The 23,694-nt window shown below is 42.1% G+C and overlaps 1 protein-coding gene across 3 annotated transcripts in view; it reads right to left on the reverse strand.

Annotated features, from left to right (window-relative positions):
• Window positions 1-23,168, reverse strand: part of Fars2 (phenylalanyl-tRNA synthetase 2, mitochondrial) — a 538,274-nt gene extending 515,106 nt beyond the window's left edge. For all 3 annotated transcript variants that reach the window (XM_023712148.1, XM_023712146.1, XM_023712144.1), the window contains exon 1: window positions 23,043-23,168. The gene's annotated coding sequence lies outside the window, so the exon portion shown is untranslated. The remainder of the gene's footprint in view (window positions 1-23,042) is intronic.
• Between the last annotated feature and the right edge of the window lie 526 nt (window positions 23,169-23,694).

The following is a 23,694-nucleotide window of genomic DNA, read 5'->3' on the forward strand; positions in this document are numbered from 1 at the left end:
CATCAGCAGTTTAATTTTGATGCTTCTCACATATTAACTTTTAAGTTTACTCTGTAAATTCCTTATAAAATCTTGCCTTCACTTGGAAAGTGTTAATTCATTATCCAAATTTAACCTGACAATTGTTTTTTTTAAATCCTGTGCTCTAGGACCAAGCCATGCTAGGTAGTCACATGGTAGTTTGTACTGTAGCAATACTTGCTGACCTCAATAAGCCATGCAAAAGAAACTGTGTAAGGCTTGAATGTAAAGTTAAATCAACACTTACTTCCTAATGCGCCATCCCTAAAATTTACGTCCAAACTGCAACGTTGCAATTTTAAAATAATAAAAAAATGGGAGGAAAATACAATGACAACATTAATCACAGACTGTTACTCAGAACATAAGATTTTCTAATCCTATATAATTCTCAGATAAACCATAAAGCATACCTACTATGTACTGCAAAAGGAACACTATATATGATACTACCTTTTTTAAAAATGTATTTAGTCCAGGGTCTACAGGGTCTCACTACACAGATTGGACTCACAGTGATCCTCCTGTTTTCAGCCTCCCAAGGGCTGGGATTACAGGTGTGCACTACTGCGCCCAGTCTCAATCACAAACTCAGCTTGCCCCAGGGACAGGCCTGGCACAGCAATGTGATACTACATTTTGATGGCCTTTTTCAGATTCAGAAGTTGCTGGTGCTTAAGGACACAGAAGCCAATTTATTCATCAAAAATTAATAGAATTACATTCTCAAACTCAGTTCATTAAACTGTTTTTTTTTTTTAAAGAGACCATATTTACCTCTTAAATTTAAACTAAATGTAAAATTCAGTTCCTCAGTTGCACTAACCATGTTTCAAGTGCCCAACAGCCAAGTGTGGGCTGCTGTTCTGGATGGTGCAGACATAAAACGCTGCTGTCACCAAACTGTCCAATGGTCAGAGATGCTCTGACACAGTCTGAAGTAATCAGAGCACTTTCATTCATTAAAGTATCTGCTAAGCTATGTGATGGATACTATGCTAGCTGCAGACACTGGACAGCAAAGGAAACTAGTAATTCATGTAAGACTTCATTAGAAACCTTAAAAATAGGCTCAGGGACCTTAGTTTTAGATAAGGAAGTATGACTAGTGGTGCTTGTCTGCAGAAGTAATGTTTAAGCCAAGATTAAAATATAATAGTCATTCAAAGACAGAAACAGTGTTGCCAGCTAAAAGGAACTGAAGTACCACTACGCTCAGGTGGGAAGGGTGACGCATGTACTGGGAACTGATTTTAGTACTTACCCATGTAGCTGTCTTGTTAAACCTTCCAAGCAAAGTATTTAACTGATGCCCAAATCTATTCCAATTGGGAAGAGGGACAACAGTCCATCCATACATTAACCAATGCCATTCTCTTCTGCCTGTAAATTACCTATCTTTTTACCTACTTCATTTCTTGAAGCACCAACTTCGGAGTACGCAGATATAGCAAGAGCTATTCATTTTGTTACTTCTTAGCAGAGAAAAGAAATGCTTAAATGAGTTGCTGATTACTGTGAATTTTAACCAGCTATATTCTTCCATGCTGCTATTAACAAGATTGGTGAGATACTTTCATCACAGGTTGAGCGGTTTCCAAGGGAAGACAATGTCATCATTTACTCCAAGGGCAAACAACCTACACAGACTTCAAGCACAAGCTCCAGCTCCTGGGACTGGCACCAAACTGGGTGGATGATTCCTTCCCAGGAAATGTGGTTAGCTGCTATGTGGAAGACCCCACACACTGTCAAAGCCCCTAGACAGCTCCCAGGTAGGGGAGGAAAAACACCACCAGCCTTCAAGGGGGATAGGACAACCCAGGCAGTGAAACCCCTCAGCTCTTCTATAATCCACACACTTCACGTGCCTCTGCCGGGCCTTATGGCTAAGTCCACATGTCTGACTCTGCACCTGGGGCGCCCCGAGAGTAGGCTACAACATTACTCTGGGTATGATCCTGAAGGTGTTCCTCGTGAGATTAGCCTTTCAATCAGTGTACTGCTCACAGCAAAGCAGACTGCCCTGCCCAGAATGCTGTTCCTTACCTAATTCATGCAAAGCCTAAGAGAAATAAGGGAACAAGTCACGCTGTTTGCTGTCTCCAAGCTGGGCCATTGGTCTTCTGCCTTTGGACTTGGACTAGAACCTACACTGTCAGTTTTCTTGCTTTTGGCCCTTTACACCTGAACTGAACAGACATTACCATCTCTCCTCTTTCTTCAGCTCTATATTTTACATATTGAATTTTATTTCATTATACAAAGAAATATAATAGAGAACAAACCCATCAACTCTTTTACATATACTTGTCATTCTGTTGTCTTTTAATCTTGTTCTCATTCCCTTTCAACTTAGTTTTCTAAGTCTGGCGTAGGTCACCAATCTCAGGTCAGTTTCCTTTCCTCACAACACATCTGTAGGACCACATTCTCAGACCCCCGAATAGAGCTCAGGCAGCAGGGCCACAGAGGGGCACTCAAGCCATTTGTCCTCAGCTATATGGAAGACTTCCTGAGGACTGGAAGACACCATCCATCTTTCTGTCCTTAAAGGGAGCAGAAACTACAGGTCCTTCCCTTCCCGCTGCAGTCTTGGGGACAGCAAATCTGAACTGTGCTGAAGAGTTTGGTATTGGGGAAAAATGATGTATCTCTTACCAAGTTAACTGAGTCAAATGTGAAAATTATGCTATTCATGTCAGATAGGTTTTGATTACTTTAAGCTTAATGAAAAAAAAAGACCAATGATAACTAAAATGGAAAAATCAACTGAGGTTAAACGATTATAGAAGATAATATTAAGAAGCTATAAGTCCACACACTAGATCATCCACTGGGTAAAGACATTTTGCTCGAACATATTTCAGTAAGTAAAATTAAGCTTCTTGCAAATAAAATGTAATTAATAGGGCACTCTGAGTAAAATATCAGATGACAGCCCTAGAGCAAAACACTAAGCCCTTCCTACCCACACCTTAAATCTATTCGACAAAATCACAGCAATAAGAGTAAGTTCTTAATCTTTACAATGTCCCTAGAAAAAAGAACAGATTATTCCAGTTCTGTTCTAGACTGAAAAACATAAAGCAAAAGATAATCTGATGGCACATGAGACAAACTTGGTGGAACCCAGGATGGCCCCTGATCTCTCAGGAATGCATGTGGCCCTTCCACATCTCAGGAGCAGATTTAATAACTAAAAATTTCAATGGAAAAATAGTTGACTATTTTAAGGGTAGAGAAAAAATGTTTATAAAGATGAGAATTCTACAGCAAACAGCAAGAAATAAAACACCAACTCTTACGAACTCCTTCTGTTTAACACTTTCCTCATTTATTAAGCTGAGCTATCCAAAATAAATTGAGCATAATGATAGTCTTTACAATGAGAGATGTGAAAAGTAAGAATATGGTATTAGGTTTTTATTGGAAAATAAATTGAATAATGCTGAGCAAGTAAAAAAGCCACTGTTCTTCTCTGTTATGAATTAATTACAATGAAATTCCATAAAAAAAGCAAATTCCACAAATATCTTTCAAACCTTAACTATAGCCACTCTAACTCTGGTATTTATGAAAAAATGCTATTATGTAACAGGCTTTAGTTGCAGTATTTTCAGTATTCTTATACCCTGCAGAGACTGAGAAAATAATCTCTTTAAAAACAAATGTATAAAGCATTTGGAAGTTAGTGTTCCTTAACTTTGACAACTTTTAGGTTTTTTTTTTTTTTTTTTATTTGTTTCTGAACAGGTACCCCCATGTAAATAGATTTATGTTATTGTAACTTTTTTTAAAAAATCTACAACCATTTGGAATTAGGATCTATTTTCTTTCTTCAGAAACATAACAAATATACAGACATTCAAACTCCTCTTGGGTCAATTTAGCTTATTTTAAAAACCAAAAAAAAGCATGTTGCAATTCTCTGAGTTGCCACTCTATGTAATGTTTTGGCTTCTTTTAAGTTTTTCAAAAATCCAAATACCTATACATAATAAGCACCAATTAATCTCAAGAAAATGCTGCAACTGCCTGTGCGGAGAAGCAAAAGCTCTGAGCAACACTCAACTCCACCTCGCACTTGCAACTCTCTCTTGCTTCTCTTCAGTCGTCCGTGATCCACGAATGACAACAAAGGAGACCTAGTTATTTGGCAGCATCTACTTCAATGAGGCTTAAACACCACAAGTGGAAAAACTACTTCTCCTTACAGGTAGTGTTCTGATGTTGGCTCGGAAGGATGCCTGGCCCACCTCAAGGAGGCACAGGTGACTTTACTTCAAGGTCTAATAGTCACACATACAGGTCCCTGTGCTGCCTGATTTATAGATGGGAAAACAGAGGCCTAGAAAAGCCCCCCTGGGTCCTCACAGCCTGTGGTGTGGCATGGAGACAGCCACCGTCTCCCCCTCTGAACACTCAGCTCCCACACAGGTCTTCTTGGCCTGCTCTGCTCCACCTAAAATCAGCTTACTGTGGATCTTCATGTCTGAATTTTTATTGAACTCTAAAGCAGCCTACATTCTGGAGAATTGCTCCTTGTCTCACAGTGGAGTTACAGTCCAAGAAAGCCATGCAAGGTTGAAAATATGGTAACCTGAAGACAGAGCTAATCTCACAGAACATTCCAGCTAGTGGGCCATCCAGGAGAGAGTGTTGCTTGTTTCCCATGTCATGATGTGGTCCTGCAGCCCAGCATTCTCAGAGAGGATGAGAACATATCTAGCCTGGGGAGAAATCTAAATTCAAATCTCATGGCACAATTTCAACTCAATAGCTACTATACTTGCACCATCATAAAGTCAAAAATTTTTAAGTCAGACCACTGCTAAGCCCAGGATCTTCTGCACTTCAAAAGAAAGTGATTTGCAAAACTATTTACTGTGTACTTAAAAGAGGTGCTGGGCTACCATCTACTGGGGAAACAGAAAAAAGTAGTAATGTGTTTGCCTTCAAAGGCTGAACAGGCCAAGCTTCAGGATTGCAAAACAAGGCACAGGCAGCGGCTGTGATCTTTACCAGCCAGTCACATACCCTTGAGGGGCAACAGGAGTGAGCAGCAGCTCTCAATTCTGGCTAAAAAGAATTACCTGGGGAGATATTTACAAACATATCATGGGGCATTGCCTCCAGAGCCTGTTGTTTGATGGGCCAACGGAAAGGAAAGCAAATTTAGTGATGGTTAGAAGCCGGCAACAATTCTACAGTGCACCCAGAGAAGCACCACTGGGAGGCTCAGTGTGACAAATTCACTGGCTCTCCTTGGTAGAAAGCTGAAGCACGCTCCATGTAGTGGGGTAGACCAGGAATGTGTACCCAGCTGGTGCTGGAAATCACAGGAAAATGAGGAAGGGCTAGCATGAGGAGCATGCAATGAGGTCTTCTGGGGAAGTCTCTACACCCACAACCAGCAGGCAAGGAGCAAGAGAGGGCTGCCTGGCAGAGCACCTGCTCTAAGCCAGTGGCTGTCTCCCCAAGGCAGCACCTGGGCAGGTGAGAGGACCACAATAACTTATCTGTGGAAGACTCTTGGGGCTGGGGTGTAGCTCAGTGTTGTACCCTGGCATAGGCAAACCCCCAGTGCCAAAACCTTAAAAAAGAAAAAACCGAATAACTATGACAGAGGCCAAGATGCATGTGTGAGGCTTACAGAAAGATAGTTATTAAAATGTTCAAAGCGCTGCAGAGTGGTAGGAACAGAGGGAGTCAGCTGAAATTCTGGAGCAGAAAAATTGCTCAAAATTAAGATTTTGGAGGAAGTTAAGTCAATAAAATGTTTGACTGTAAATCCAAGACAGGCAACTGTTTCCTCCTGGTAGACTACTGCTGAGTATTAAATAAAATGATGCAGAAAGCTGCCCAACACCTTGAACATAACAAGCAGTGAAGTCCCATCACTTCAGATGGTACCAATGAGCACTGGAGCCAAGAAAACCAGAAGGGTAAGGCAGAAACAGCTGAGCTAGCAGAACAGCGCCACATACATTTCAAAGTCCACATTACTTAGTTTCAAATACAAGAATCCTACAGCAGAAAAGTCTAATTTTGAGGGAAAAAGAGGAAGAAAAAAAAAAAGACAAAGGACTTGAGTATATCATGAAATTCCAGCCCTACATGCGATATTCCATTGGATTATTGACCAACTGGCAAGTAGTTATTGAATCTGATGCAAAGTGTAGTCACTTTAATAATGTATTTCAGCACCTATCTACTAATAAGTTATTCAACATATGAACAACACTGGATCTACATTAGAGGTAAAATAAACTTTACTGATTGCTTGTATTTACAAAGGGTGGGGGTCAAAGATGACTTCACCAGGCAATCACACGTAGATCAATGACAACATGCTTTTACCACAAAGGAAAAGGGAGGGGTTACAATAAGCTCTGAAGCCACAGGAGAGACCAGAAGCATATGGGTCTAAGGGAAAAATAGCCTGGACTGCTTATGAACTCCTCAGGAGTTCCCAAGCTATTGTCTCAGAATAAATTTTAACTTTGAAAAATAATCCAACCCTCCTCACCAAGCTTCAAATACGTATTTTCAATATCCACTGTGTAATTCAAAGTTTCTGGAAAACACTAATGAATCACAGAGGCATTTAATCACTGCATATTTTACCATCACTACACTACCTGAACGTGTTTGGACAAATGGGAGGACATGCATGTGCTGGAAATTGCATTTCCTCTACAGAGGACAGTGGGGACACACTCTGGCTACGTAGCATGCTGGTTGGCAACCACAGCTGTAACTGATTGAGCTGCCAGAATAATGACCATCCTTTTAAAATTCATCCTCCCCTCCTCTATCTAAACTTGCAGAACCTATGAGATAGAAAATAACAAAAACACAACAAATCTGAAGCTGATAAAAAGGTTGGAGGAGGGACAAAATTCTAAAAGCCAAAGCTCAGGTTTCATCAAATTATTGATCAAGTAGCCAACATTCATTGGAGGGGTACTATATCCAGAGTAAATGACCATTTACTACAATCACACTAAGAACCTATGTACGGAGACTGGGCGTGGTGTGGTGGCGCATGCCAGTAATCCCAGCTCTTGGGAGGCTATAAACAGGCAGGTCACTATGAGTCCAATCTACTAGTGGAACCCTGAACCCTGTAGACCCTTCCCTAAAATACAAAAATAAAAAATAAAAAAGAACCTATGTACAAATTGTATTTTTTTTAAGCACTGAGCCAAAGAGAGTGTAGAATAAACCAACACTTGGATAACCAAGTGCTTAACAACATATATAAAACAATGTATAATGTATAACAAGGTATAAAACACACATATACCCAGAGGTAAAAATGTCTACTCATTCTAGAAAGATTCTAGTTATAGAAAAATGGAACTAAATGGATATGATGAATATTATGATTAGGGCTGTTTTTAGCCTTCATATAGCAAGCAAAAATTTCAGCATCAAAAATCCTTGCCTCAAATAATCAAATCTGCCATATGAATTAGGCTATTTAAACACTCTTAAGCTGCAGGGCTGGGGAGGGGGTCCGTTTTTGTTGGATTTTTTTAAATAATGCATAACAATGTCTACTTTATTCAGTTAGTATGAGATCCAAGTATAAATGCATGTCTGATGTGCTTTGCAATGCCTGGCAATCAATGAATATGTACTGACTATATATGTATTGACTTTGATCATCAAAAAAATTCCCACATGAGGCTTAAAGTCACATCATGCTAACACCGACCCATTTCTCCTTTTATGAGATGCAGAATGAGTTAACAGGAAATAGCTGTCTTCGCCTAAGAAAGGCAAGGCCAGACACCCTTCTAAAACACAGATTGCAGAACCACATGGAAAAAAAGATCTGAAAAGTCTGCAATGTCCCTCCTAAGGGGCAACAGAACTGAAAGCCTCAAAAAAAAAAAAAAAAAAAGAAAGCCTTGCTGCTTTTTAATATTCCTATTAATATTCAGAAGCTTTCTTTTCACAGTCCCAAACAATATAAAATTAAGACTGTAATCAGATAGAACCATGTAGCCACATTTCTATATTCAGCGTCATGATAAATGAGGTAGGTTTAGGGAATTCAACCCTGATGAACACGGTTGCAGGGCTCCACTCACCCCACGCCCCTGCTGCCCAGGGGGCCACAGCAGCCACACCTGTGGGCAGAGGATAGCAAGGATGCAGCCGTTCCCCGGGAAATACAGGGGAAGTGAAGCCACGTGTGAGCCTGCGGTTCCTGAAACTTCTAACTCCTCAGAAACAAAACACTCTATGGTCCTGTTATGAAGGCAGAGGTCTTCCTGATTTTGCAGTGCACCAAGCCACAAGTGTATGCAGATTAACACAGTCCTTACAAATCAGTGTATCAAATAAGGTGACCAACATCTCAGTGCCCCCAAGACACCCAGTTTTATGCCTTCTGTCCTAATATAATTAGTAAACACTCAAACTTCACTGATCTCAAGAGTATTCTGATTTAGTAAGTAAATCAATAAGCACGTGAATGTTAAGTGCTTTTCTAAAATGATATGGAAAATCTACAATACACCTATGAAATGCAAGCAAATCAACAAAATACTAGTCCAGATTTTTCCCTCACTATCACATTCATATGGTGTTAACCATCATTTCAAAAATGCAAAAACAAATCTCCCTAGACACAGTAAAACTAACATCAACAATCTAGAAATATAGCTTAGCTACTAAAATTAAAAAATATATTTAAAAGTATCTCTGAGTCAATAACTTGTGTCAATAATTCATACTGCCCCTCTGGAGACTACTTTTTTACAGAGAAATACAGATTCCAAATCCAATTCTAAATAATGTGCCTAGTGACCAAGCACAAGGAACTGCTAAAATGATAATCATTTCCATGCTTCCAGCATTACCCAGAAGCATAAAATAAATTTTCACTTCAAATACCTCTTTCACTTCAAATTATAAAAATAGTGCCAATAAAGCAAGTTTTAAGGCAAAACTCTAGGAGAATAAATCATAAGAATGTTTAAAATATGTATCAGTCTTCTAAAGAAACTGAAATGATACTTGCTAAGTTAATACACTAAGTGACTGCTACTCCATTATATTTTCCACTGAGACAAAGAAAATTCAGTTCTACAAATATAAAATCTAAACTAAAACCCTGACCAAGAGGGAGCAGTGTGTTTGGAACAAATGCAACAAAATCTGTGCTGCAGCAAAACATTTTTGGTGCTGATGGGGCAATAGGATGAAAGGTGCAGAAATCGGAAGATTTCGGGCTGACAGTATTTTCTTTCATTCAGTCGACAAATGCTTGCTGAGCACTTGCTAGGCCTCGTGCCTAAAGTGATGACTAAAACAGATACAGTCCTGCCCTCTTACCGCTGGCACTCTGGGGGAGATATGAACACCGAACAATGTGAAGCCTAACAGAATCAAAACAGAATTGCTTGTGTCAAGCTCATACAAAAAAATAAGATAAAATTCATAAAGCCAGAAGTTATACAGGAGAGGGTTCCACGCACACATGCCAGCACCCAGAGTTCCCACGGCCAGACCCCAAGCGCACGCGGAGCGCTCTGCCAGGACTTCTGTCCAGAGGCTGTTCGCCTCGCCCTGGTGCCACCGAGCCAGTAACCCTAAGCCAAGGACTGCTAGTTCAAAATAACAAGCAATTCTCATTTTGCCTTTAAGTTTCCCACTTTCTCGCATCTCCTTCAAACATAGTCCTGCTTTCTACGCCACGTGTATTCTACATTGAAATGCTAGCTGCTTATTCCCAAATAAATACCAACATTTTTCAGAGAGTCTGTTATTTAAAGGTTGTTACCAATACCCACCATTATGCAGATACATAATTTTAAATTATAAAAGGTGAAGGTAAAGAACAAAATGTTATAAAAGTAAAATCAGGAGGCCGTAATTTAAGCTGGAACAGCGAACATTTCACTGAGAAGTGACATTTAGGCTGAGTGACTATGAATGAGGAGGACTAATTACTCAAGAGTGAGACCTTCGAGAACAAACTCCTTGAAATGAAAAACAGCTTCATCTATGAGCACACAATATATCTCCATATATAAATAAATACACAAAAATAGTCAAAGTGTTACAATTAGGGCCGGCCAAATAGCTCAGTTGATTAAAGTGCCTGCAAGCAAGCACAGGGGCCAGGGGTTTCAACACCAGGCCTGCAGTGCTGGAGTGGGTCCCACCCCCGGGGCACACTGAGATGGCAACTGAGACTGGGCGAGGTGGTGCGCACCTGTAATCCCAGCTCTTGGGAGGCTGTAAACAGGTGGATCACAACAAGTCTGATCTAGTAGTGAGACTCTGAACACCCTGTGGACCCTTCCATAAAATACAAAAAAAAAAGTGTTACAATTAGCAAAGAAAATATTTTTGGGGTTTTGGGTTTTTTTTGTTTTTCCCTGTTACTGGGGATTGAACCCAGATTATTCACACTGAGCTACATCCCCAGCCCTTTTTTATTTATTTTAAATTTGAAACAGGGTCTAATGAAGTCACTGCACTGCCCAAGCTGGGCTCGCACTTCCCATCCTTCTATCTCAGCCTGCCAAATTGCTGGGATTACAGGAACACACCACCATAACTGGCAACAGTCTTAAATTATATTGAAGTAAATTTAAAAAAAAAAATTAACAAGGCTAACACAGAAAAGCTCTATTATATTTTTTTGTTGAGCTGCAGGTACAAAAAGTCCAACTAATCCTGGTTTTACTCAGCAAGACATGTCTAGTCAATGAAACAAGACTTCCAGCAGTACAGAATTCAGTCCAGGGAGGACTGGGGAGATAGCTCAGTAGAATACTCGCTTGCATGGCAAGCACAAGGTCCTGAGTTCCACCCTGGTACCATCAAAAAAAAAAAAAAAAAAAAAGAATTCGGTCCCAGGGCTCATTCAAGGCTCAGCAAAGCCTAGGCTAGGTTGGAATCTACTGTCCGGCCTCAGCCTCCTCCTTTCCCTGTTTTTCCCAATGTGGCTGCTGGCACTGCTGAGTGCCAAGCTGTGGCTACACCAGAATCCCAAGCAGGAAAGAAGAGGTAACATAAACAGACAAAAAACTTTTTTTGTTGGGTGTGGCACTGGGGATCAAGCCCTGAAGTGCCTACCAATGAGCTACAGCCCTATTCCTTTTAAAGTTTTTTATTTTAGAAGTTGCCCAGACAGTTGCTCCCTAAGTTGCCCAGGAAGGACTTGAACATATGAGCCTATTGTCCTCACCTTCTGGAGCGCTGCAATGACAGACATGCACCACCAGGCCCGGCTCCAAGTTGTAACAGAAAGCAAAATCTTCCCTAGCAAGCCTCCAGCCAGCTCCCCCTTGCCTCAATAGGCACATTTGTGTCTGGTGGCTACCCCTGGTCATTAGAACCAAGCATCAAATGAAGAGGGAACTGAATTGCCAAATTTACCCAAGACTATAAAAATTCATTTTCAGGAACCAATTATGGCCTCTCAAACAAAACAAGAATTCTGACAGCCATGAAAAAGTATGGTTAATAAAGAGCCAATTAGCACTACCTGCCAAAATCACCCACTAATATTTACAAGCAAGTTAAAATTTATGTGATTACTTGATTCACTCAACACTTGATATTCAATGACTCTCCACTGCATGCCAAATGCTAGGGAAACAGTAATCAAAAGCAGATTCAATCCCCATTCCTGTGGAATATACAGCCTGATATCAAAGAAAAATATTAATCAAATAATCACATAAAAATTTGTAACATTGGCAAGAGTGTTTTAGTGCCTTTTCCAAGAATCCCTCCCACCCCTTATTGGTAAGTGTACACCTCACGTCTGTGGACCCAGCACCACCTATCCCAACCTCCTCTAGGACTTGGGCAGTTGACACAGCTCACAATCACCACGCTCTCTCCCTGGCCATACACTGCCTCAGAGAGGGAGGAACGTACAACCCAATGAATGGAAGACTGGCAGACACTCTGAAGGCAGAAGTGCTTTAATTCTTCTGAGGTTCTGGAAACAAGTACCTCAGCTTTGTTCCACAACCAAAAGACAATGGCAGCCTAAGGAGGAAGCTGACACTGGAGAAAGCAAGGTGGAGAAATAAACAAAATCAGGTCTTCAGTGGCACCACTCAAAGCAACCAACACTTAAGCCAATCTGGTTGCTGTACTCTTCTGACACAGAGGCCACTGGAAAGAAGCCCCTATGATGGCTCAAATCTATTTGACCCAAGTTTCCTGTAACGTACATCTTCAGTTGAAGAGCAGTTCACAGTAGTAAGGAGCACAAAAGAAGACTGTTCAACTTAAACATATGGTATCTTTGAGGGAATATCTCTTAAACCAAGACATCAAGAATTAGGAGGGTAGGGGCCAGGGAGGTAGCTCAGTAGAATAAGTGCTTGCCTGGCAAGTGCAAGGGCCTGAGTTCAATCCCCAGTTCCACCAAAAAAAAACAAGAATTAGGAGGGGAAGGAAGAGTACTCCAGGCAGCTGGATTTGCATTTGCACAGGTCCCCAGGGTAGAGGGGAAAGATGTACTAGAGAAATGAAAAAGTGCAAGTGAAGAACAGGCATGCTATAGGGCTGCAGAATGGACAGAGGCTATGCTTGGGGTCTTATAGCTGTGCTAAACCTATCCTAAGAGTGCTACAAGTTATGAGGAGGAAGGATTGCCCAGGAATGATAGCCTGTGCATGTGATTACAGTAATTTATGTATCTCTAAAGAATACACCATGAACCGGTAATCTAATGAATACATATTTTCAAATCCCTTTCAAAAGCACAGAAAAGAACATTTAGGAAACACTGCAACTAGGCACCCAGAGAATTGCCTCTGCAAAGTTCTTAGGAAGAGGCATCAAGATTCAGCTTGGAGGAAGAAGAAGCGAGGACGACCCTCGGGCCGCCCAAAGCTGCGCGACGCTGCATCTCGTGTCTAGCGCCTGTGACCTGCCACCGTCGCCACCATGCCCAAGAGAAAGGCCGAAGGGGATGCTAAAGGTGATAAAGCCAAGGTGAAGGATGAACCACAGAGAAGATCTGCAAGGTTGTCTGCTAAACCAGCTCCTCCAAAGCCAGAGCCCAAGCCTAAAAAGGCGCCAGCAAAGAAGGGAGAGAAGGTACCCAAAGGGAAAAAGGGAAAAGCTGATGCCAGCAAGGATGGAAATAACCCTGCAGAAAATGGAGATGCCAAAACAGACCAGGCACAAAAAGCTGAAGGTGCTGGAGATGCCAAGTGAAGTGTGTGCATTTTTGATAACTGTGTACTTCTGGTGACTGTACAGTTTGAAATACTATTTTTTATCAAGTTTTATAAAAATGCAGAATTTTGTTTTACTTTTTTTTTTAAGCTATGTTGTTAGCACACAGAACACTTCATTGTTGTTTTGGGGGGAAGGAGCATATGTCAGCAGGACAGTGTCTCCAAAGCTGGATTGATGTGGGGAAGGTGCCTTTCCCTGCTGGTTTTGAGAGACTTCCTCTTGGCTCCCAGGAGGAGGGATTCCCTGATGTTACACATGTGGCCACTTTGGCATAAATGCCTTGTGGTACGGGACAGCTCCCAGTTCATTTTATGTCCTCCTTTCCTCTGCCATCAGCATAGGCTTAACTCCCTTAAGCCCAGAGACCTATTGGGATCTAATTCCCAAAAGTGATGTCACCAGCGCGTCAGGCAATCTGGACTTGCCAGTAATGTTGAGGTGGTGTCCCACAAGAGCAATTGATTTCTTTTTTCTAGATTGTGGATCTTCAGATTGATAATTCTGCCATTTTCATTTCCTGAAAGTCAGGGTCGGCTTGTGAAAAGTTGTTAAACAACATGCTAAATGTGAAATGTCAGCCCTCACTCTAAACTTTCCGTACTTCAGAGCCTCAAATGCAGACTTCATTGGATTTTATAGTGGCTTTCTGATTTTTGGTAGTCCATCCAAGAAGGGAGTTTGAAAGTTGTCGTATACTGTTAAAGATTGTGTGCCCATGTCCTGCCTGAAATACCATGATTGTTTATGAAAAGTATCTTTAATAAAGCTGGATACAGTTTGGCTTGGAAAAAAAAAAAAAAAAAAAAGATTCAGCTTGGAGCTTTTTCACAACAGGTTTGCCACAAGAGCACAGGTGTAGCGAAAACCACTACTAAATCAAAGCCAACATGAGAGAGGAAAAGACTCACATTAATATCGTCGTCATCAGACACATGGCCTCCAACAAGTCCACCACCACTGGCCATCTGATCTGCAAATCTAGTAGTACTGACAAGAGAACCATTGAAAAATTTGAGAAGAAGGCTGCTGAGATAGTGAAGGGTTCCCTCAAGTATGTCTGGGTCTTGGAAAGCTGAAAGGCAAGCATGAGAGTGGTATCACCATTGACATCTCCCTGTGGAAATTCGAGACCAGCAAGTATTACGTGACCATCATCGATGCCCCTGGACACAGAGACTTCATTAAAAACATGACTACAGGCACATCGCAGGCTGACTGTGCTGTCCTGATTGTTGCTGCCGGCATTGGTGAATTCGAAGCTGGTATCTCCAAGAACGGGCAGACCTGTGAGCACGCCCTTCTGGCTTACACACTGGGTGTGAAACAGCTAATTGTTGGTGTTAACAGAATGGATTCCACGGAGCCACTCTACAGCCAGAAGAGATACTAGGAAATTATTAAGGAAGTCAGCACCTACGTTAAGAAAATTGGCTACAACCTTGACATCGTAGCTTTGTGCCAATTTCTGGTTGGAATGGTGACAACATGCTGAGGCCAAGTGCTAACACACCTTGGTTCAAAGGATGGAAGGTCATCTGTAAAGATGGCAATGCCAGTAGAACCATACTGCTTGAAGCTTTGGATTGTATCCTTCTACCCACTTGTCCAACTGACAAGACTTTGCAGCTGCCCCTCCAGGATGTCTACAAAATTGGTGGTATTGGCATGGTCCCTGTGGGCCAAGAGGCGACTGGTGCTCTCAAACCTAGTAAGGTGGTCACTTTTGCTCCAGTCAACATCACAACTTAAGTCATGTCTGTTGAAATGCACCATGAAACTTTGAGTGAAGCTTTTCCTGGGGACAATGTGGGTTTCAATGTCAAGAACGTGTCTGTCAAAGATTCCTGGTGTGGCAATGTTGCTGGTGACAACAAAAATAACCCACCAATGGAAGCAGCTGGTTTCACTGCTCAGGTAATTATTCTGAACCATCTGAGCCAGACAGTGCTGACTATGCCCCTGTATGGATTGTCACACAGCTCACACTGCTTGCAAGTTTGCTGAGCTGAAAGTCTGATCACTTGTTTGGTAAGAAGCTGAAAGATGGGACCAAGTTTTTCAAATCTGGTGATGCTGCTATTGTATGTGTGTCGAGAGTTTCTCTGACTGTCCACCTCTAGGTCATTTCGCTGTTCCTTGTGGGTGTCATCAAAGCTGTGGAAAAGAAGGCTGCTGGAGCTGCCAAGGTCACCAAGTCTGCCCAGAAAGCTCAGAAGGCTAAATGAATATTATCCCTAACACCTGCCACTCCAGTCTTAATCAATGGCACCAGACCAGTCTCAGACCTGTTTCTCCCAATTGGCTATTTACGTTTAAAGGTGAAAACTGGTTAATGATAGCAACACATCATAAAACCTTCAGAAGGAAAGGAGGATGTTTATGGACCATTGGGGGAGGGCAGTTTTTAAGTTACTAGTTTTTAAAAGCAATACTTTTTTGTGTGCATTTGAGGGAAGGGTCTACAGGGTGTTTAGGGTCTCACTACTAGATTGGACTTGTAGTGATTCTCCTGTTTACAGCCTCTCAAATGCTGGGATTACAGGCACATGCCATCATGTCCTATCTCAATTGCCATCTCAGTATGCTCTGGGGTCAGGGGCAGGGCCAGGGCCAGAACAGCAGGCCCCAGGATCTAACCCCAGCACTTTAATCTGCTGAGCTATTTGGCCAGCCTTAAAATCAATACTTTTCAATGGAAACAACTTAACTAAAACTCTGTCACAGAATTTTGGCACTCATTAAAACAAAGTTTAATGAGAAGAGAAAAAAAAAAAAAAAAAGATTCAGTTTGGAAGCCAGGTCACATGCCCATAATCCTGGCATTTAAGGCTGAGGCAGGAAGATCGTCAAATGGAGGGCCATTTTGGTTTCACAGAGTTCAAGGTCAGCCTGCGTTGCACAGTGAGATCCTGTCTCAAAAAAAAGAAAACAGAAAGGGTTTCACTAGCTCTTAAGAATCCCATGCAGTAGGGGGTGGGGAGATAGCTCAATGGAATAAGTGTTTGCCTGGCAAGCGCAAGGTCCTGAGTTCAAATCCCTGAGGTATCACAAAAAAAAAAAAAAAAAAAAAACAGAATCCCATGCATGCCCTGAATGAATCAATCTGGACAGTTTACTTGGAAACTTTAAAAAGTAGGGAAAACTGGAAGAAATTCTTTGAAGAACTGGTCTGCAGTTATCACCATGGCCATTTTTCACAGCACCCAGAGTGCCTGGTACAGACAGGATCCGTAACGGTTCAAATCACGAGCACTCATGTCCAAGATCTTGTTTTCAAAGGGCACAGAGACGTGGAAGGCGCCTGCATGTCTGTTACACCCTGGATCTGGAATGTGCCTCCCAGGGCCCTGTGTCTCTCGCTTGCTCAGTGCTACTGAGACAGTGGAACCTCTTAGACCTTCCACTGGTGCTGGTAAGAGGTGTTGGTCACTGGAGTTGTGTCCCCCAGAGCAATTCCTATTTTCTCAAGTCCGGGCCATGAAATGAACAACTGTTGTGCCACACACTCCTTCCACGATGTGCTCCACACACCCAAAGCAAGGGATCAGTCAGGAAGTGGAACTCCAGAGCTGGGAGCCACACTACACTTTTCCTCTTTACAACTGTGTTATTACAGATGTTTTGTTATACTGACAGAAAACTAACACAATGTCCCTATATTAAAATGTCAGTGCTGCCTGCTATGATGTCCTCTATTTCATGATTTCTCCATTTTGCTCTCCTCCACATTCCAGAATTCCTGGATTTTTAAGAAGATAATGCTCTTATTCTCATTAAGTGAAGCTAATTCTGTTCCACTGTCTGCCAATATTACTGTAGCCCATTTTACACAGCCAGGCTCTTATTACTCTTGAATGTTATTAGCTAACGCCAGCTTACAATTACACTTACGGATTACAGGTCTGCCAAGCTGAATTGTTTCCGCTGTGCTCGGCAAATAAATTTTTAGTTTAAAAAGTCATAAAATATTAAATCACATAAAAGTATGCACTGCAATGGCAAAGACATCATAAACTCTATGTATAGCTTCTAAAGTTAAAATAGTCTCCAGTATTTTTTTTCTTTTTCTTTTTTTCTTTTCTTTCTTTCCTGGAAACAAGGTCTCATTATGTAACTCAAGCTAAACTCAAACTCACAGCAATCCTCCTGCCTCAGCCTCCAGATCCTGAGAGCACAAACTATCAGAGCCCCCTGCAGTGGACTCTGATCTCCTGCCTCATGTTATGGTACACAGCGGGAAGAGCAAGAGACAAAACAGGGGTGCAGCAGGGATCTGGGTAGCCAGCTGTTTGTGAGGAACAAAAGACCATGAGGCAGCCATAATCTGACATTTATTCATTGAGGAAAATGGTGAGGAGACTGCAGCCAGATGTGCCAGACAGGAGACGAGGGGGGCAAGTCCTGCTCCAGGGGGAACAAAGCCTTCTTGCAGGAGGGACAGGAACAGCTGGATTTAGGTTACACTTAATGAGCAAGCTGCTTCACAACCAATTTTGGGAAGGAATTGTCCTCTGGAGTCACGCAGCTCTCAGCGGCGACGTGATCGCGTATCTTAGCCCCATGGTATCGCCGCTCATCTACCTGAGCTCAGCCATGGCTGCTGATGACGCTGCTAGTCCACCATCAGCCGCTTGCTCTCATGCAGACACTGCACAGTCTCGGTCAGACTCATTAATTAAACTTAAAGCTAATTTAAGGAAGTCACTGGTACACAGCCTGCACTGCACACAAGTACGCACTGGGGGAGGGGAGACATGAAGTCCTCCACAACAAACCTGCGCCACTATGCCTGGCTAGTCTCCTAAGTATAGTTTCGAAGATGTACCAACTTCCAAGAAATCACTTAATGTCAGTGAGCTAAATACTGCATACCTTAAAATACTGACCTGACATTTCTCTAGTAATTAGCAAAATCTAAACAAAGAGTCAATACAGTAAACCCTGAGTGCTTTCTGTAAACAGCCAATTCACCTGAAGGAACAGCAGAAGGCACTACCACTCCCTATTTGTATCAGTCACTTTTTCATTGCTGGGCAGATCCAGCTATCATTGCTTCACTGAGAAAAGGTCTATCCTGTCTCACGTGTTCAGATGTTTCAGCTGGAGGCCAACTGGCCCCAAGGGACAGTATTATGGTGGAAAGGTGTGGCCCGGGGAAGATTGCCTTGTGGCCTCCATGAAGCCAAGCAAAAGGGAAGGAGCTGGAGAGAAAAGGGCAGAAGACAGGACACCTACACATTCAAAGCCATGAAGCAGTGACCTGCCTCACCCAATGAGGCACCAGCTCTGAACGCCGCGCACTGATGACCAAGCTCCCTGCACAGGAGGCATTAGGGGACACCAAGGAAGTGGCCAACTTCGAACTGATGTTTACAAACAATAGGATGGCAGCAAAGTGCACAACACAGTGCCCAAAACATAAACTCTATATCATTGTTCTTATTATCACACTCAAGTTTCATTATCATTCTAAAATATATGATCACATAAAAACATAATTCAGTAGTTATCACTCATAAGTAGTAAATGAAGCATTAAGGTGAATTGTAACAGAATATTACTATAAATACAGCGCCAACAATTCTTCATGCCAGTGTAGGCTTGTGGTAAGAGATGATGATTTTGTTTCTTTAAAAAGAGAATTGCTCTTAAAATAATTCCTCTAGAACTCAGTGACATCGCATAATTTCCCCAAATCAATTGTTAATTTAATTGCTGTTTCCCACAAGTAAAGGAACTCAATCAATGAAACTACTAAATACTGAGGTGTGATATATCAGGGCTTTCTAAATACTTAAGAACAGAATAGGTTTCCTTGAATCTATTTGATATGTTGCAACAGAAATACAGAGTCTCAAAAAAATCCCAAAAAGAAATGTTTCTCACATACACATAAAAATACCACCTAAAAAAGACAATGAATCTTTTCAAAGAGATGTTAATAGAAGAAAATACAAATTTATCTTAAAAGACTAAAAAGGTAGTATAAAACCAACATGAGAGTCTGCACATTTACAGTGTTTCATAAACACACCAGTTAGTTTTACAAATAAGTGAGACGCCAACTAACTTAAAATTCAAATATGACTAAAACTCACTCCCATTATCCTAAAAAATTAATGAATGTCAAATCCTGGCATAGACAACCGTCTGAGAAGCAGCGTGGCAACATAGTGAAGCAAACTGCACACCCTGGGCCAGGGTCACCCCAGGCATTTCTGAGCTCTCAGACCTTGGCTAAAGAACTTGACCTCGTCAGGGCCCTTTACAGCCTGTGCCTCAGGTCACAGGAGGGGCTGAGAGGAGGTTTAGGCTGTGCTCTGCGGGTGCCTAATCCTGCACAGCTGAACTCTTTCCTTTCCCCAAGATCCCTTCAGCACACACCTCTCTTTCCAGCTCTGGACAGAGCACTTCCCGCTCTCTGTGCTGTGACTATCTGCTCCCTCACCCTCACTCCCTGGCTCCACTTCCCCCCATCCAAGGTGAAGGGCAGCCCTTCCTCCTGAACTAACCTTTCACCAGCACCCCCATACACCTAGCTCCTTTAACTCTTCTCAATGCTTAGCTCAAACCCACATGTACTCACAAACACAACATCTTCCCCGAGCCCCTAAAAACCCTGAGATCCATGTTTCTCAACCCTAGCTAGCGCACTCAAGAGGGAATTTAAAGCATAGGTGCTGATTTTGCCTGAGGTGCGGCCTGGCATTAAGGAGAACATGAGCTCTGTCAGCACTGAGCCCCCTCACATGACCAGTCCTTCCCTGTAGCACTCTGTACTTCCATTCCAAATTGGACGTAAGTACAAGTGCATGTAACTACAAAGTCCTGGAAATGGGACCTGTGTTTGCTTTAGAGCCCTCAGGTTTCCACAAGAACCATGACTTGAAGTACCAGGCTGTTCAGTCACATGTTGACGGCACAGGCGGAGAAAGAAAATTTCAGTGCTCCTGCAATATAAAATTGAAGTCATGCAAAAGAAAGAAGTAATACATACAGGATAGTTTGGATAACTGTACTGCGGATTTCTGCCAGTTGATTGAAAAAAGCACTTAATGCTTAAATTTTTATTTTCTCCTTAATTTCTTATAATTTTTCTTTACCAATTTTGCATGCTTATATCTGGTAATCTAAACAACTAATTTGAATACAACATTATGCAATATAACAATTGAATTCCTATTATTTTTAGTGAAATTCTGTAAGGTTTCTAATTTTTTACTATTTTAATCCTCTTTAAAAAGTAAAAATAAAGTTGAAGTTATGATCTGAAACAAAAGCCTGTCAACATCTAGATAACTAACCTCCATTTCAATAACCCACCTGTAATCCTACTAGATTTACAACTTAGCCAGTGCACAGGGGGAAAAATGACTTACTTCAAATAGAAAGGAATCATCTAAAAAGAAAGCTGGTACACGCTAACCACAGTCTGAGAGATTCCCTCTCTTCCTACATCCCACTACTCTAAAGGTCTCAGAGCTGTCTGAACAGAGTGCTACACAGGCTTCCAGGCCCTAAACACACAATGATATCTCTGACTTATCCCATGCATTGTCTGAAACTTAATATGCATTCGGGAATTATCTTCCTTGATGGAAAGCCTTCCCTGTGGTCAAGTCATACAAGTAGCCCTCTCTGTGTGCCCCTAGCATTTGATAGTACTAAGTCAATCATGAAACCTATCAAAAATAAAGTTTTGCTTTATTTATCTACTCCCCTATAGGTCATTTTGGGGGCAGGAGTCTCATCACTGTAACTGTATTATGTTCTACATTGCATGGCGCATAGAAAATATTCAATAAACGTTAAAAGAATGAATGAAAAAAGTTTCAATTTGTTCTGTATGAGGCATTTGGTTGATTCTGTGGCATTTTAGCTTGCATTTTCTATTTGAATAAAACATCAATAAAAACCAATGAAATGTGTAACAAAGACTTAGATCCAGCCAGGCTATACAGCTGAATCAACTCAAGCTATCTAGACTCACCAGGGAATTTAACGTGTGGTAACGTGTCGCAATGCAAGCCTATGATCTCAGCACTCCAGGAGGCTGAGCAGAACAGAAAGTCCCAGCCCAACCAGGCCAATCTAGGAACTTAGTAGGACCGTGTCACAAAGCAAAATAAAAGTGAAGGAAGTGGGATACAGCTCAGTGTGAAGCCCTGGGTTCAAACCCCAGTAATGAAGAAAATCAGGATTTAGATCTATGTTATAAATAATGAGTTTCTTCTTCAACAGAAGAGGGTCCTAATCTAATACTGATATTTTACTGATCTATTACTGCTTATTATGGTAAGAGAAATTTCTGTTAAAAAGTATAAAGTGTTCATTCATATCCCTAATTTTGCTACAAAGCAATGCATGTTTGCACACAGGTAAAGAACTACAGACAGTTCAGCTCCAGATAACTGAGTAAGAAAACTTTTCATTTTAAAGCTTAAGTTCCAGTAGCCTGAGACCCTGAGCTTACCACTAACTTTACTGTAGTCAAAATTTTCTAAATAAACATGTGAAGTTCAAATTATTTGCTATTATGTACTTTACTGGATTACAATACAGTGATTAAGATACATAACAGATTAACGATTAAATGTCTTAATAAGTTAGACATAAGCAATTTGTATACAACTTTACTTTCAAAATGTAAGTCAAAGCCAATAAAAAAAGTAAGTTAACCCCACTGTTTTTGGTTTTTGTTCAGGTTTTTGAGGCTATATATATATATATATATATATATATAGTTCAGATTGGTCTTGAGTTCACCGTGCAGCCCAGGATGGCCTCAAACTTGCAGAAGTCATTTGCCACCACATCCAGCTCCAGCTGTTTTTCAAAAGGCCAAAATAATTTTCTTTTTTCCCTCATTTCAAGAGTTTTCTCTACTTTAACTTGCATTAATACTGCAGTTTTCTCACATGTCAAATATCATTTTATACTGTACCATGTTAAGAAAAAAGAGAGCTCTGGAATTTACTCCATAGCAATGTGCAATTCCCTTAATCATGGATCTTTTAAGAAATCCCAGAAGAAAACTCAAAGCCCTTCCAATAAGCCTAAAAGGATTTTTATAAAAGCATATTCCCTTCAATACCTTTGTGCTAATGCCACTGCATCGTAACTAGCAAGTATATTTGGAAGCAAAGATATGGGGCTGCAAGAACACTAGGCATGGTAAACTAGAGAAGCATTTCCCGCCCTTAAGTTCTCATGTACGCAGTTGCTTCAATATAGAACAAACACAGTTTCAAACCCAGGTATACAAGGTAACACGAATTTGGCTTGTGCTTGTGAAGTTACTCCTCGCTGTTTGGGGGCAGAAAGCCGTGGCTCTTGCAAACGTAGCTTAAAAAAAAAAAAAAATCCAAAAATAACAAGATGTGTTTTCAAAACACAGTAATTAGAACCAGCGAGACTTCCCTAGGCCCAATCCCACCCTCAAAGTTCAGCATGAGAAAATTTTCCACCACTTTCAGACTCTGATTCAGAAAAGTTGAAGTTTTCCGAGAAAATCCAAGGGACAGCCTCGCTTAGATCTAAAATGGTCACAAGTCCTTAAGGCTCTAAAAGTCTCCCCAGGTAATCACAACGTTTATAGTCCAGGTTCTGCTTTCTTTATTTTTTTCCGCACTATTTAACGCACTACGAAACTCTAGATTCTTGAATCAGAAGTGAAATCTCAAAAGCCGTAAGGAATAACCCGGAAATGGGAAAATCTCAGCCAAGCGCAAACCCCCGCGACAGTGTACGTCACACTCTCACACCGCAGCAAGGCCACCACTCACCCGCCACTCTCCAGAGAAACCTAGATTCAGGGTTTCAAAATCAGAAGTGCAGCAAGCTCGCTGGCTTATAGGAAAGGAACCTGATCTCCCAATTCAGCAGGACCCGTGGCTACTGGGCGCTGCCATTTTGACAGCTGGCAGGACCCGCCACGGAGGCCCCCCACTCAGCCGGTCGCCCTGAGCAAGCCTGAGCACCAAGGAGCCACTAGTCTGTCACCTCACCTGCCAAGGTGCCGTATCCCCTAGCAGGAAGGACGTTCCCCAAATCAAAAGCCGTCTTTGCAGCTCTGCCAAAGTAATCACCCTCCAATTGGCACGCGGTCTCTCAGGCAATGCCGAGGGCAGCCACAGTCGTCAGGGGCGGGGCGTCGCCGGCGGAGCGTCGGGGCGGCGCGCTCGGTAACCCAGGCAACGAGCCCCGGGGCCAGAGCAACCCGCGGACACGCTTCTGACCGGAAGGTCTGCGCCACGCCTCTTGGGCGGTGCTGGGGGGACGCCCGGTGACCGGGTCGCCAGCTTTCAGCGCTACTGCCTCCGACCTTCACCCCACCACCACCCTCCGGGCGGGTGGCTGGAGAACCGAGGCAGCCGCAGGCCTCGCGCTCCAGGGCGCAGCCCGGCCCTCGCGCGCGCGCCGCCCCTCGCTGCCCGC

This window comes from Octodon degus, unplaced genomic scaffold, assembly GCF_000260255.1.
Source record: "Octodon degus isolate 3935 unplaced genomic scaffold, OctDeg1.0 scaffold00023, whole genome shotgun sequence".
Lineage (NCBI taxonomy): Eukaryota > Metazoa > Chordata > Mammalia > Rodentia > Octodontidae > Octodon > Octodon degus.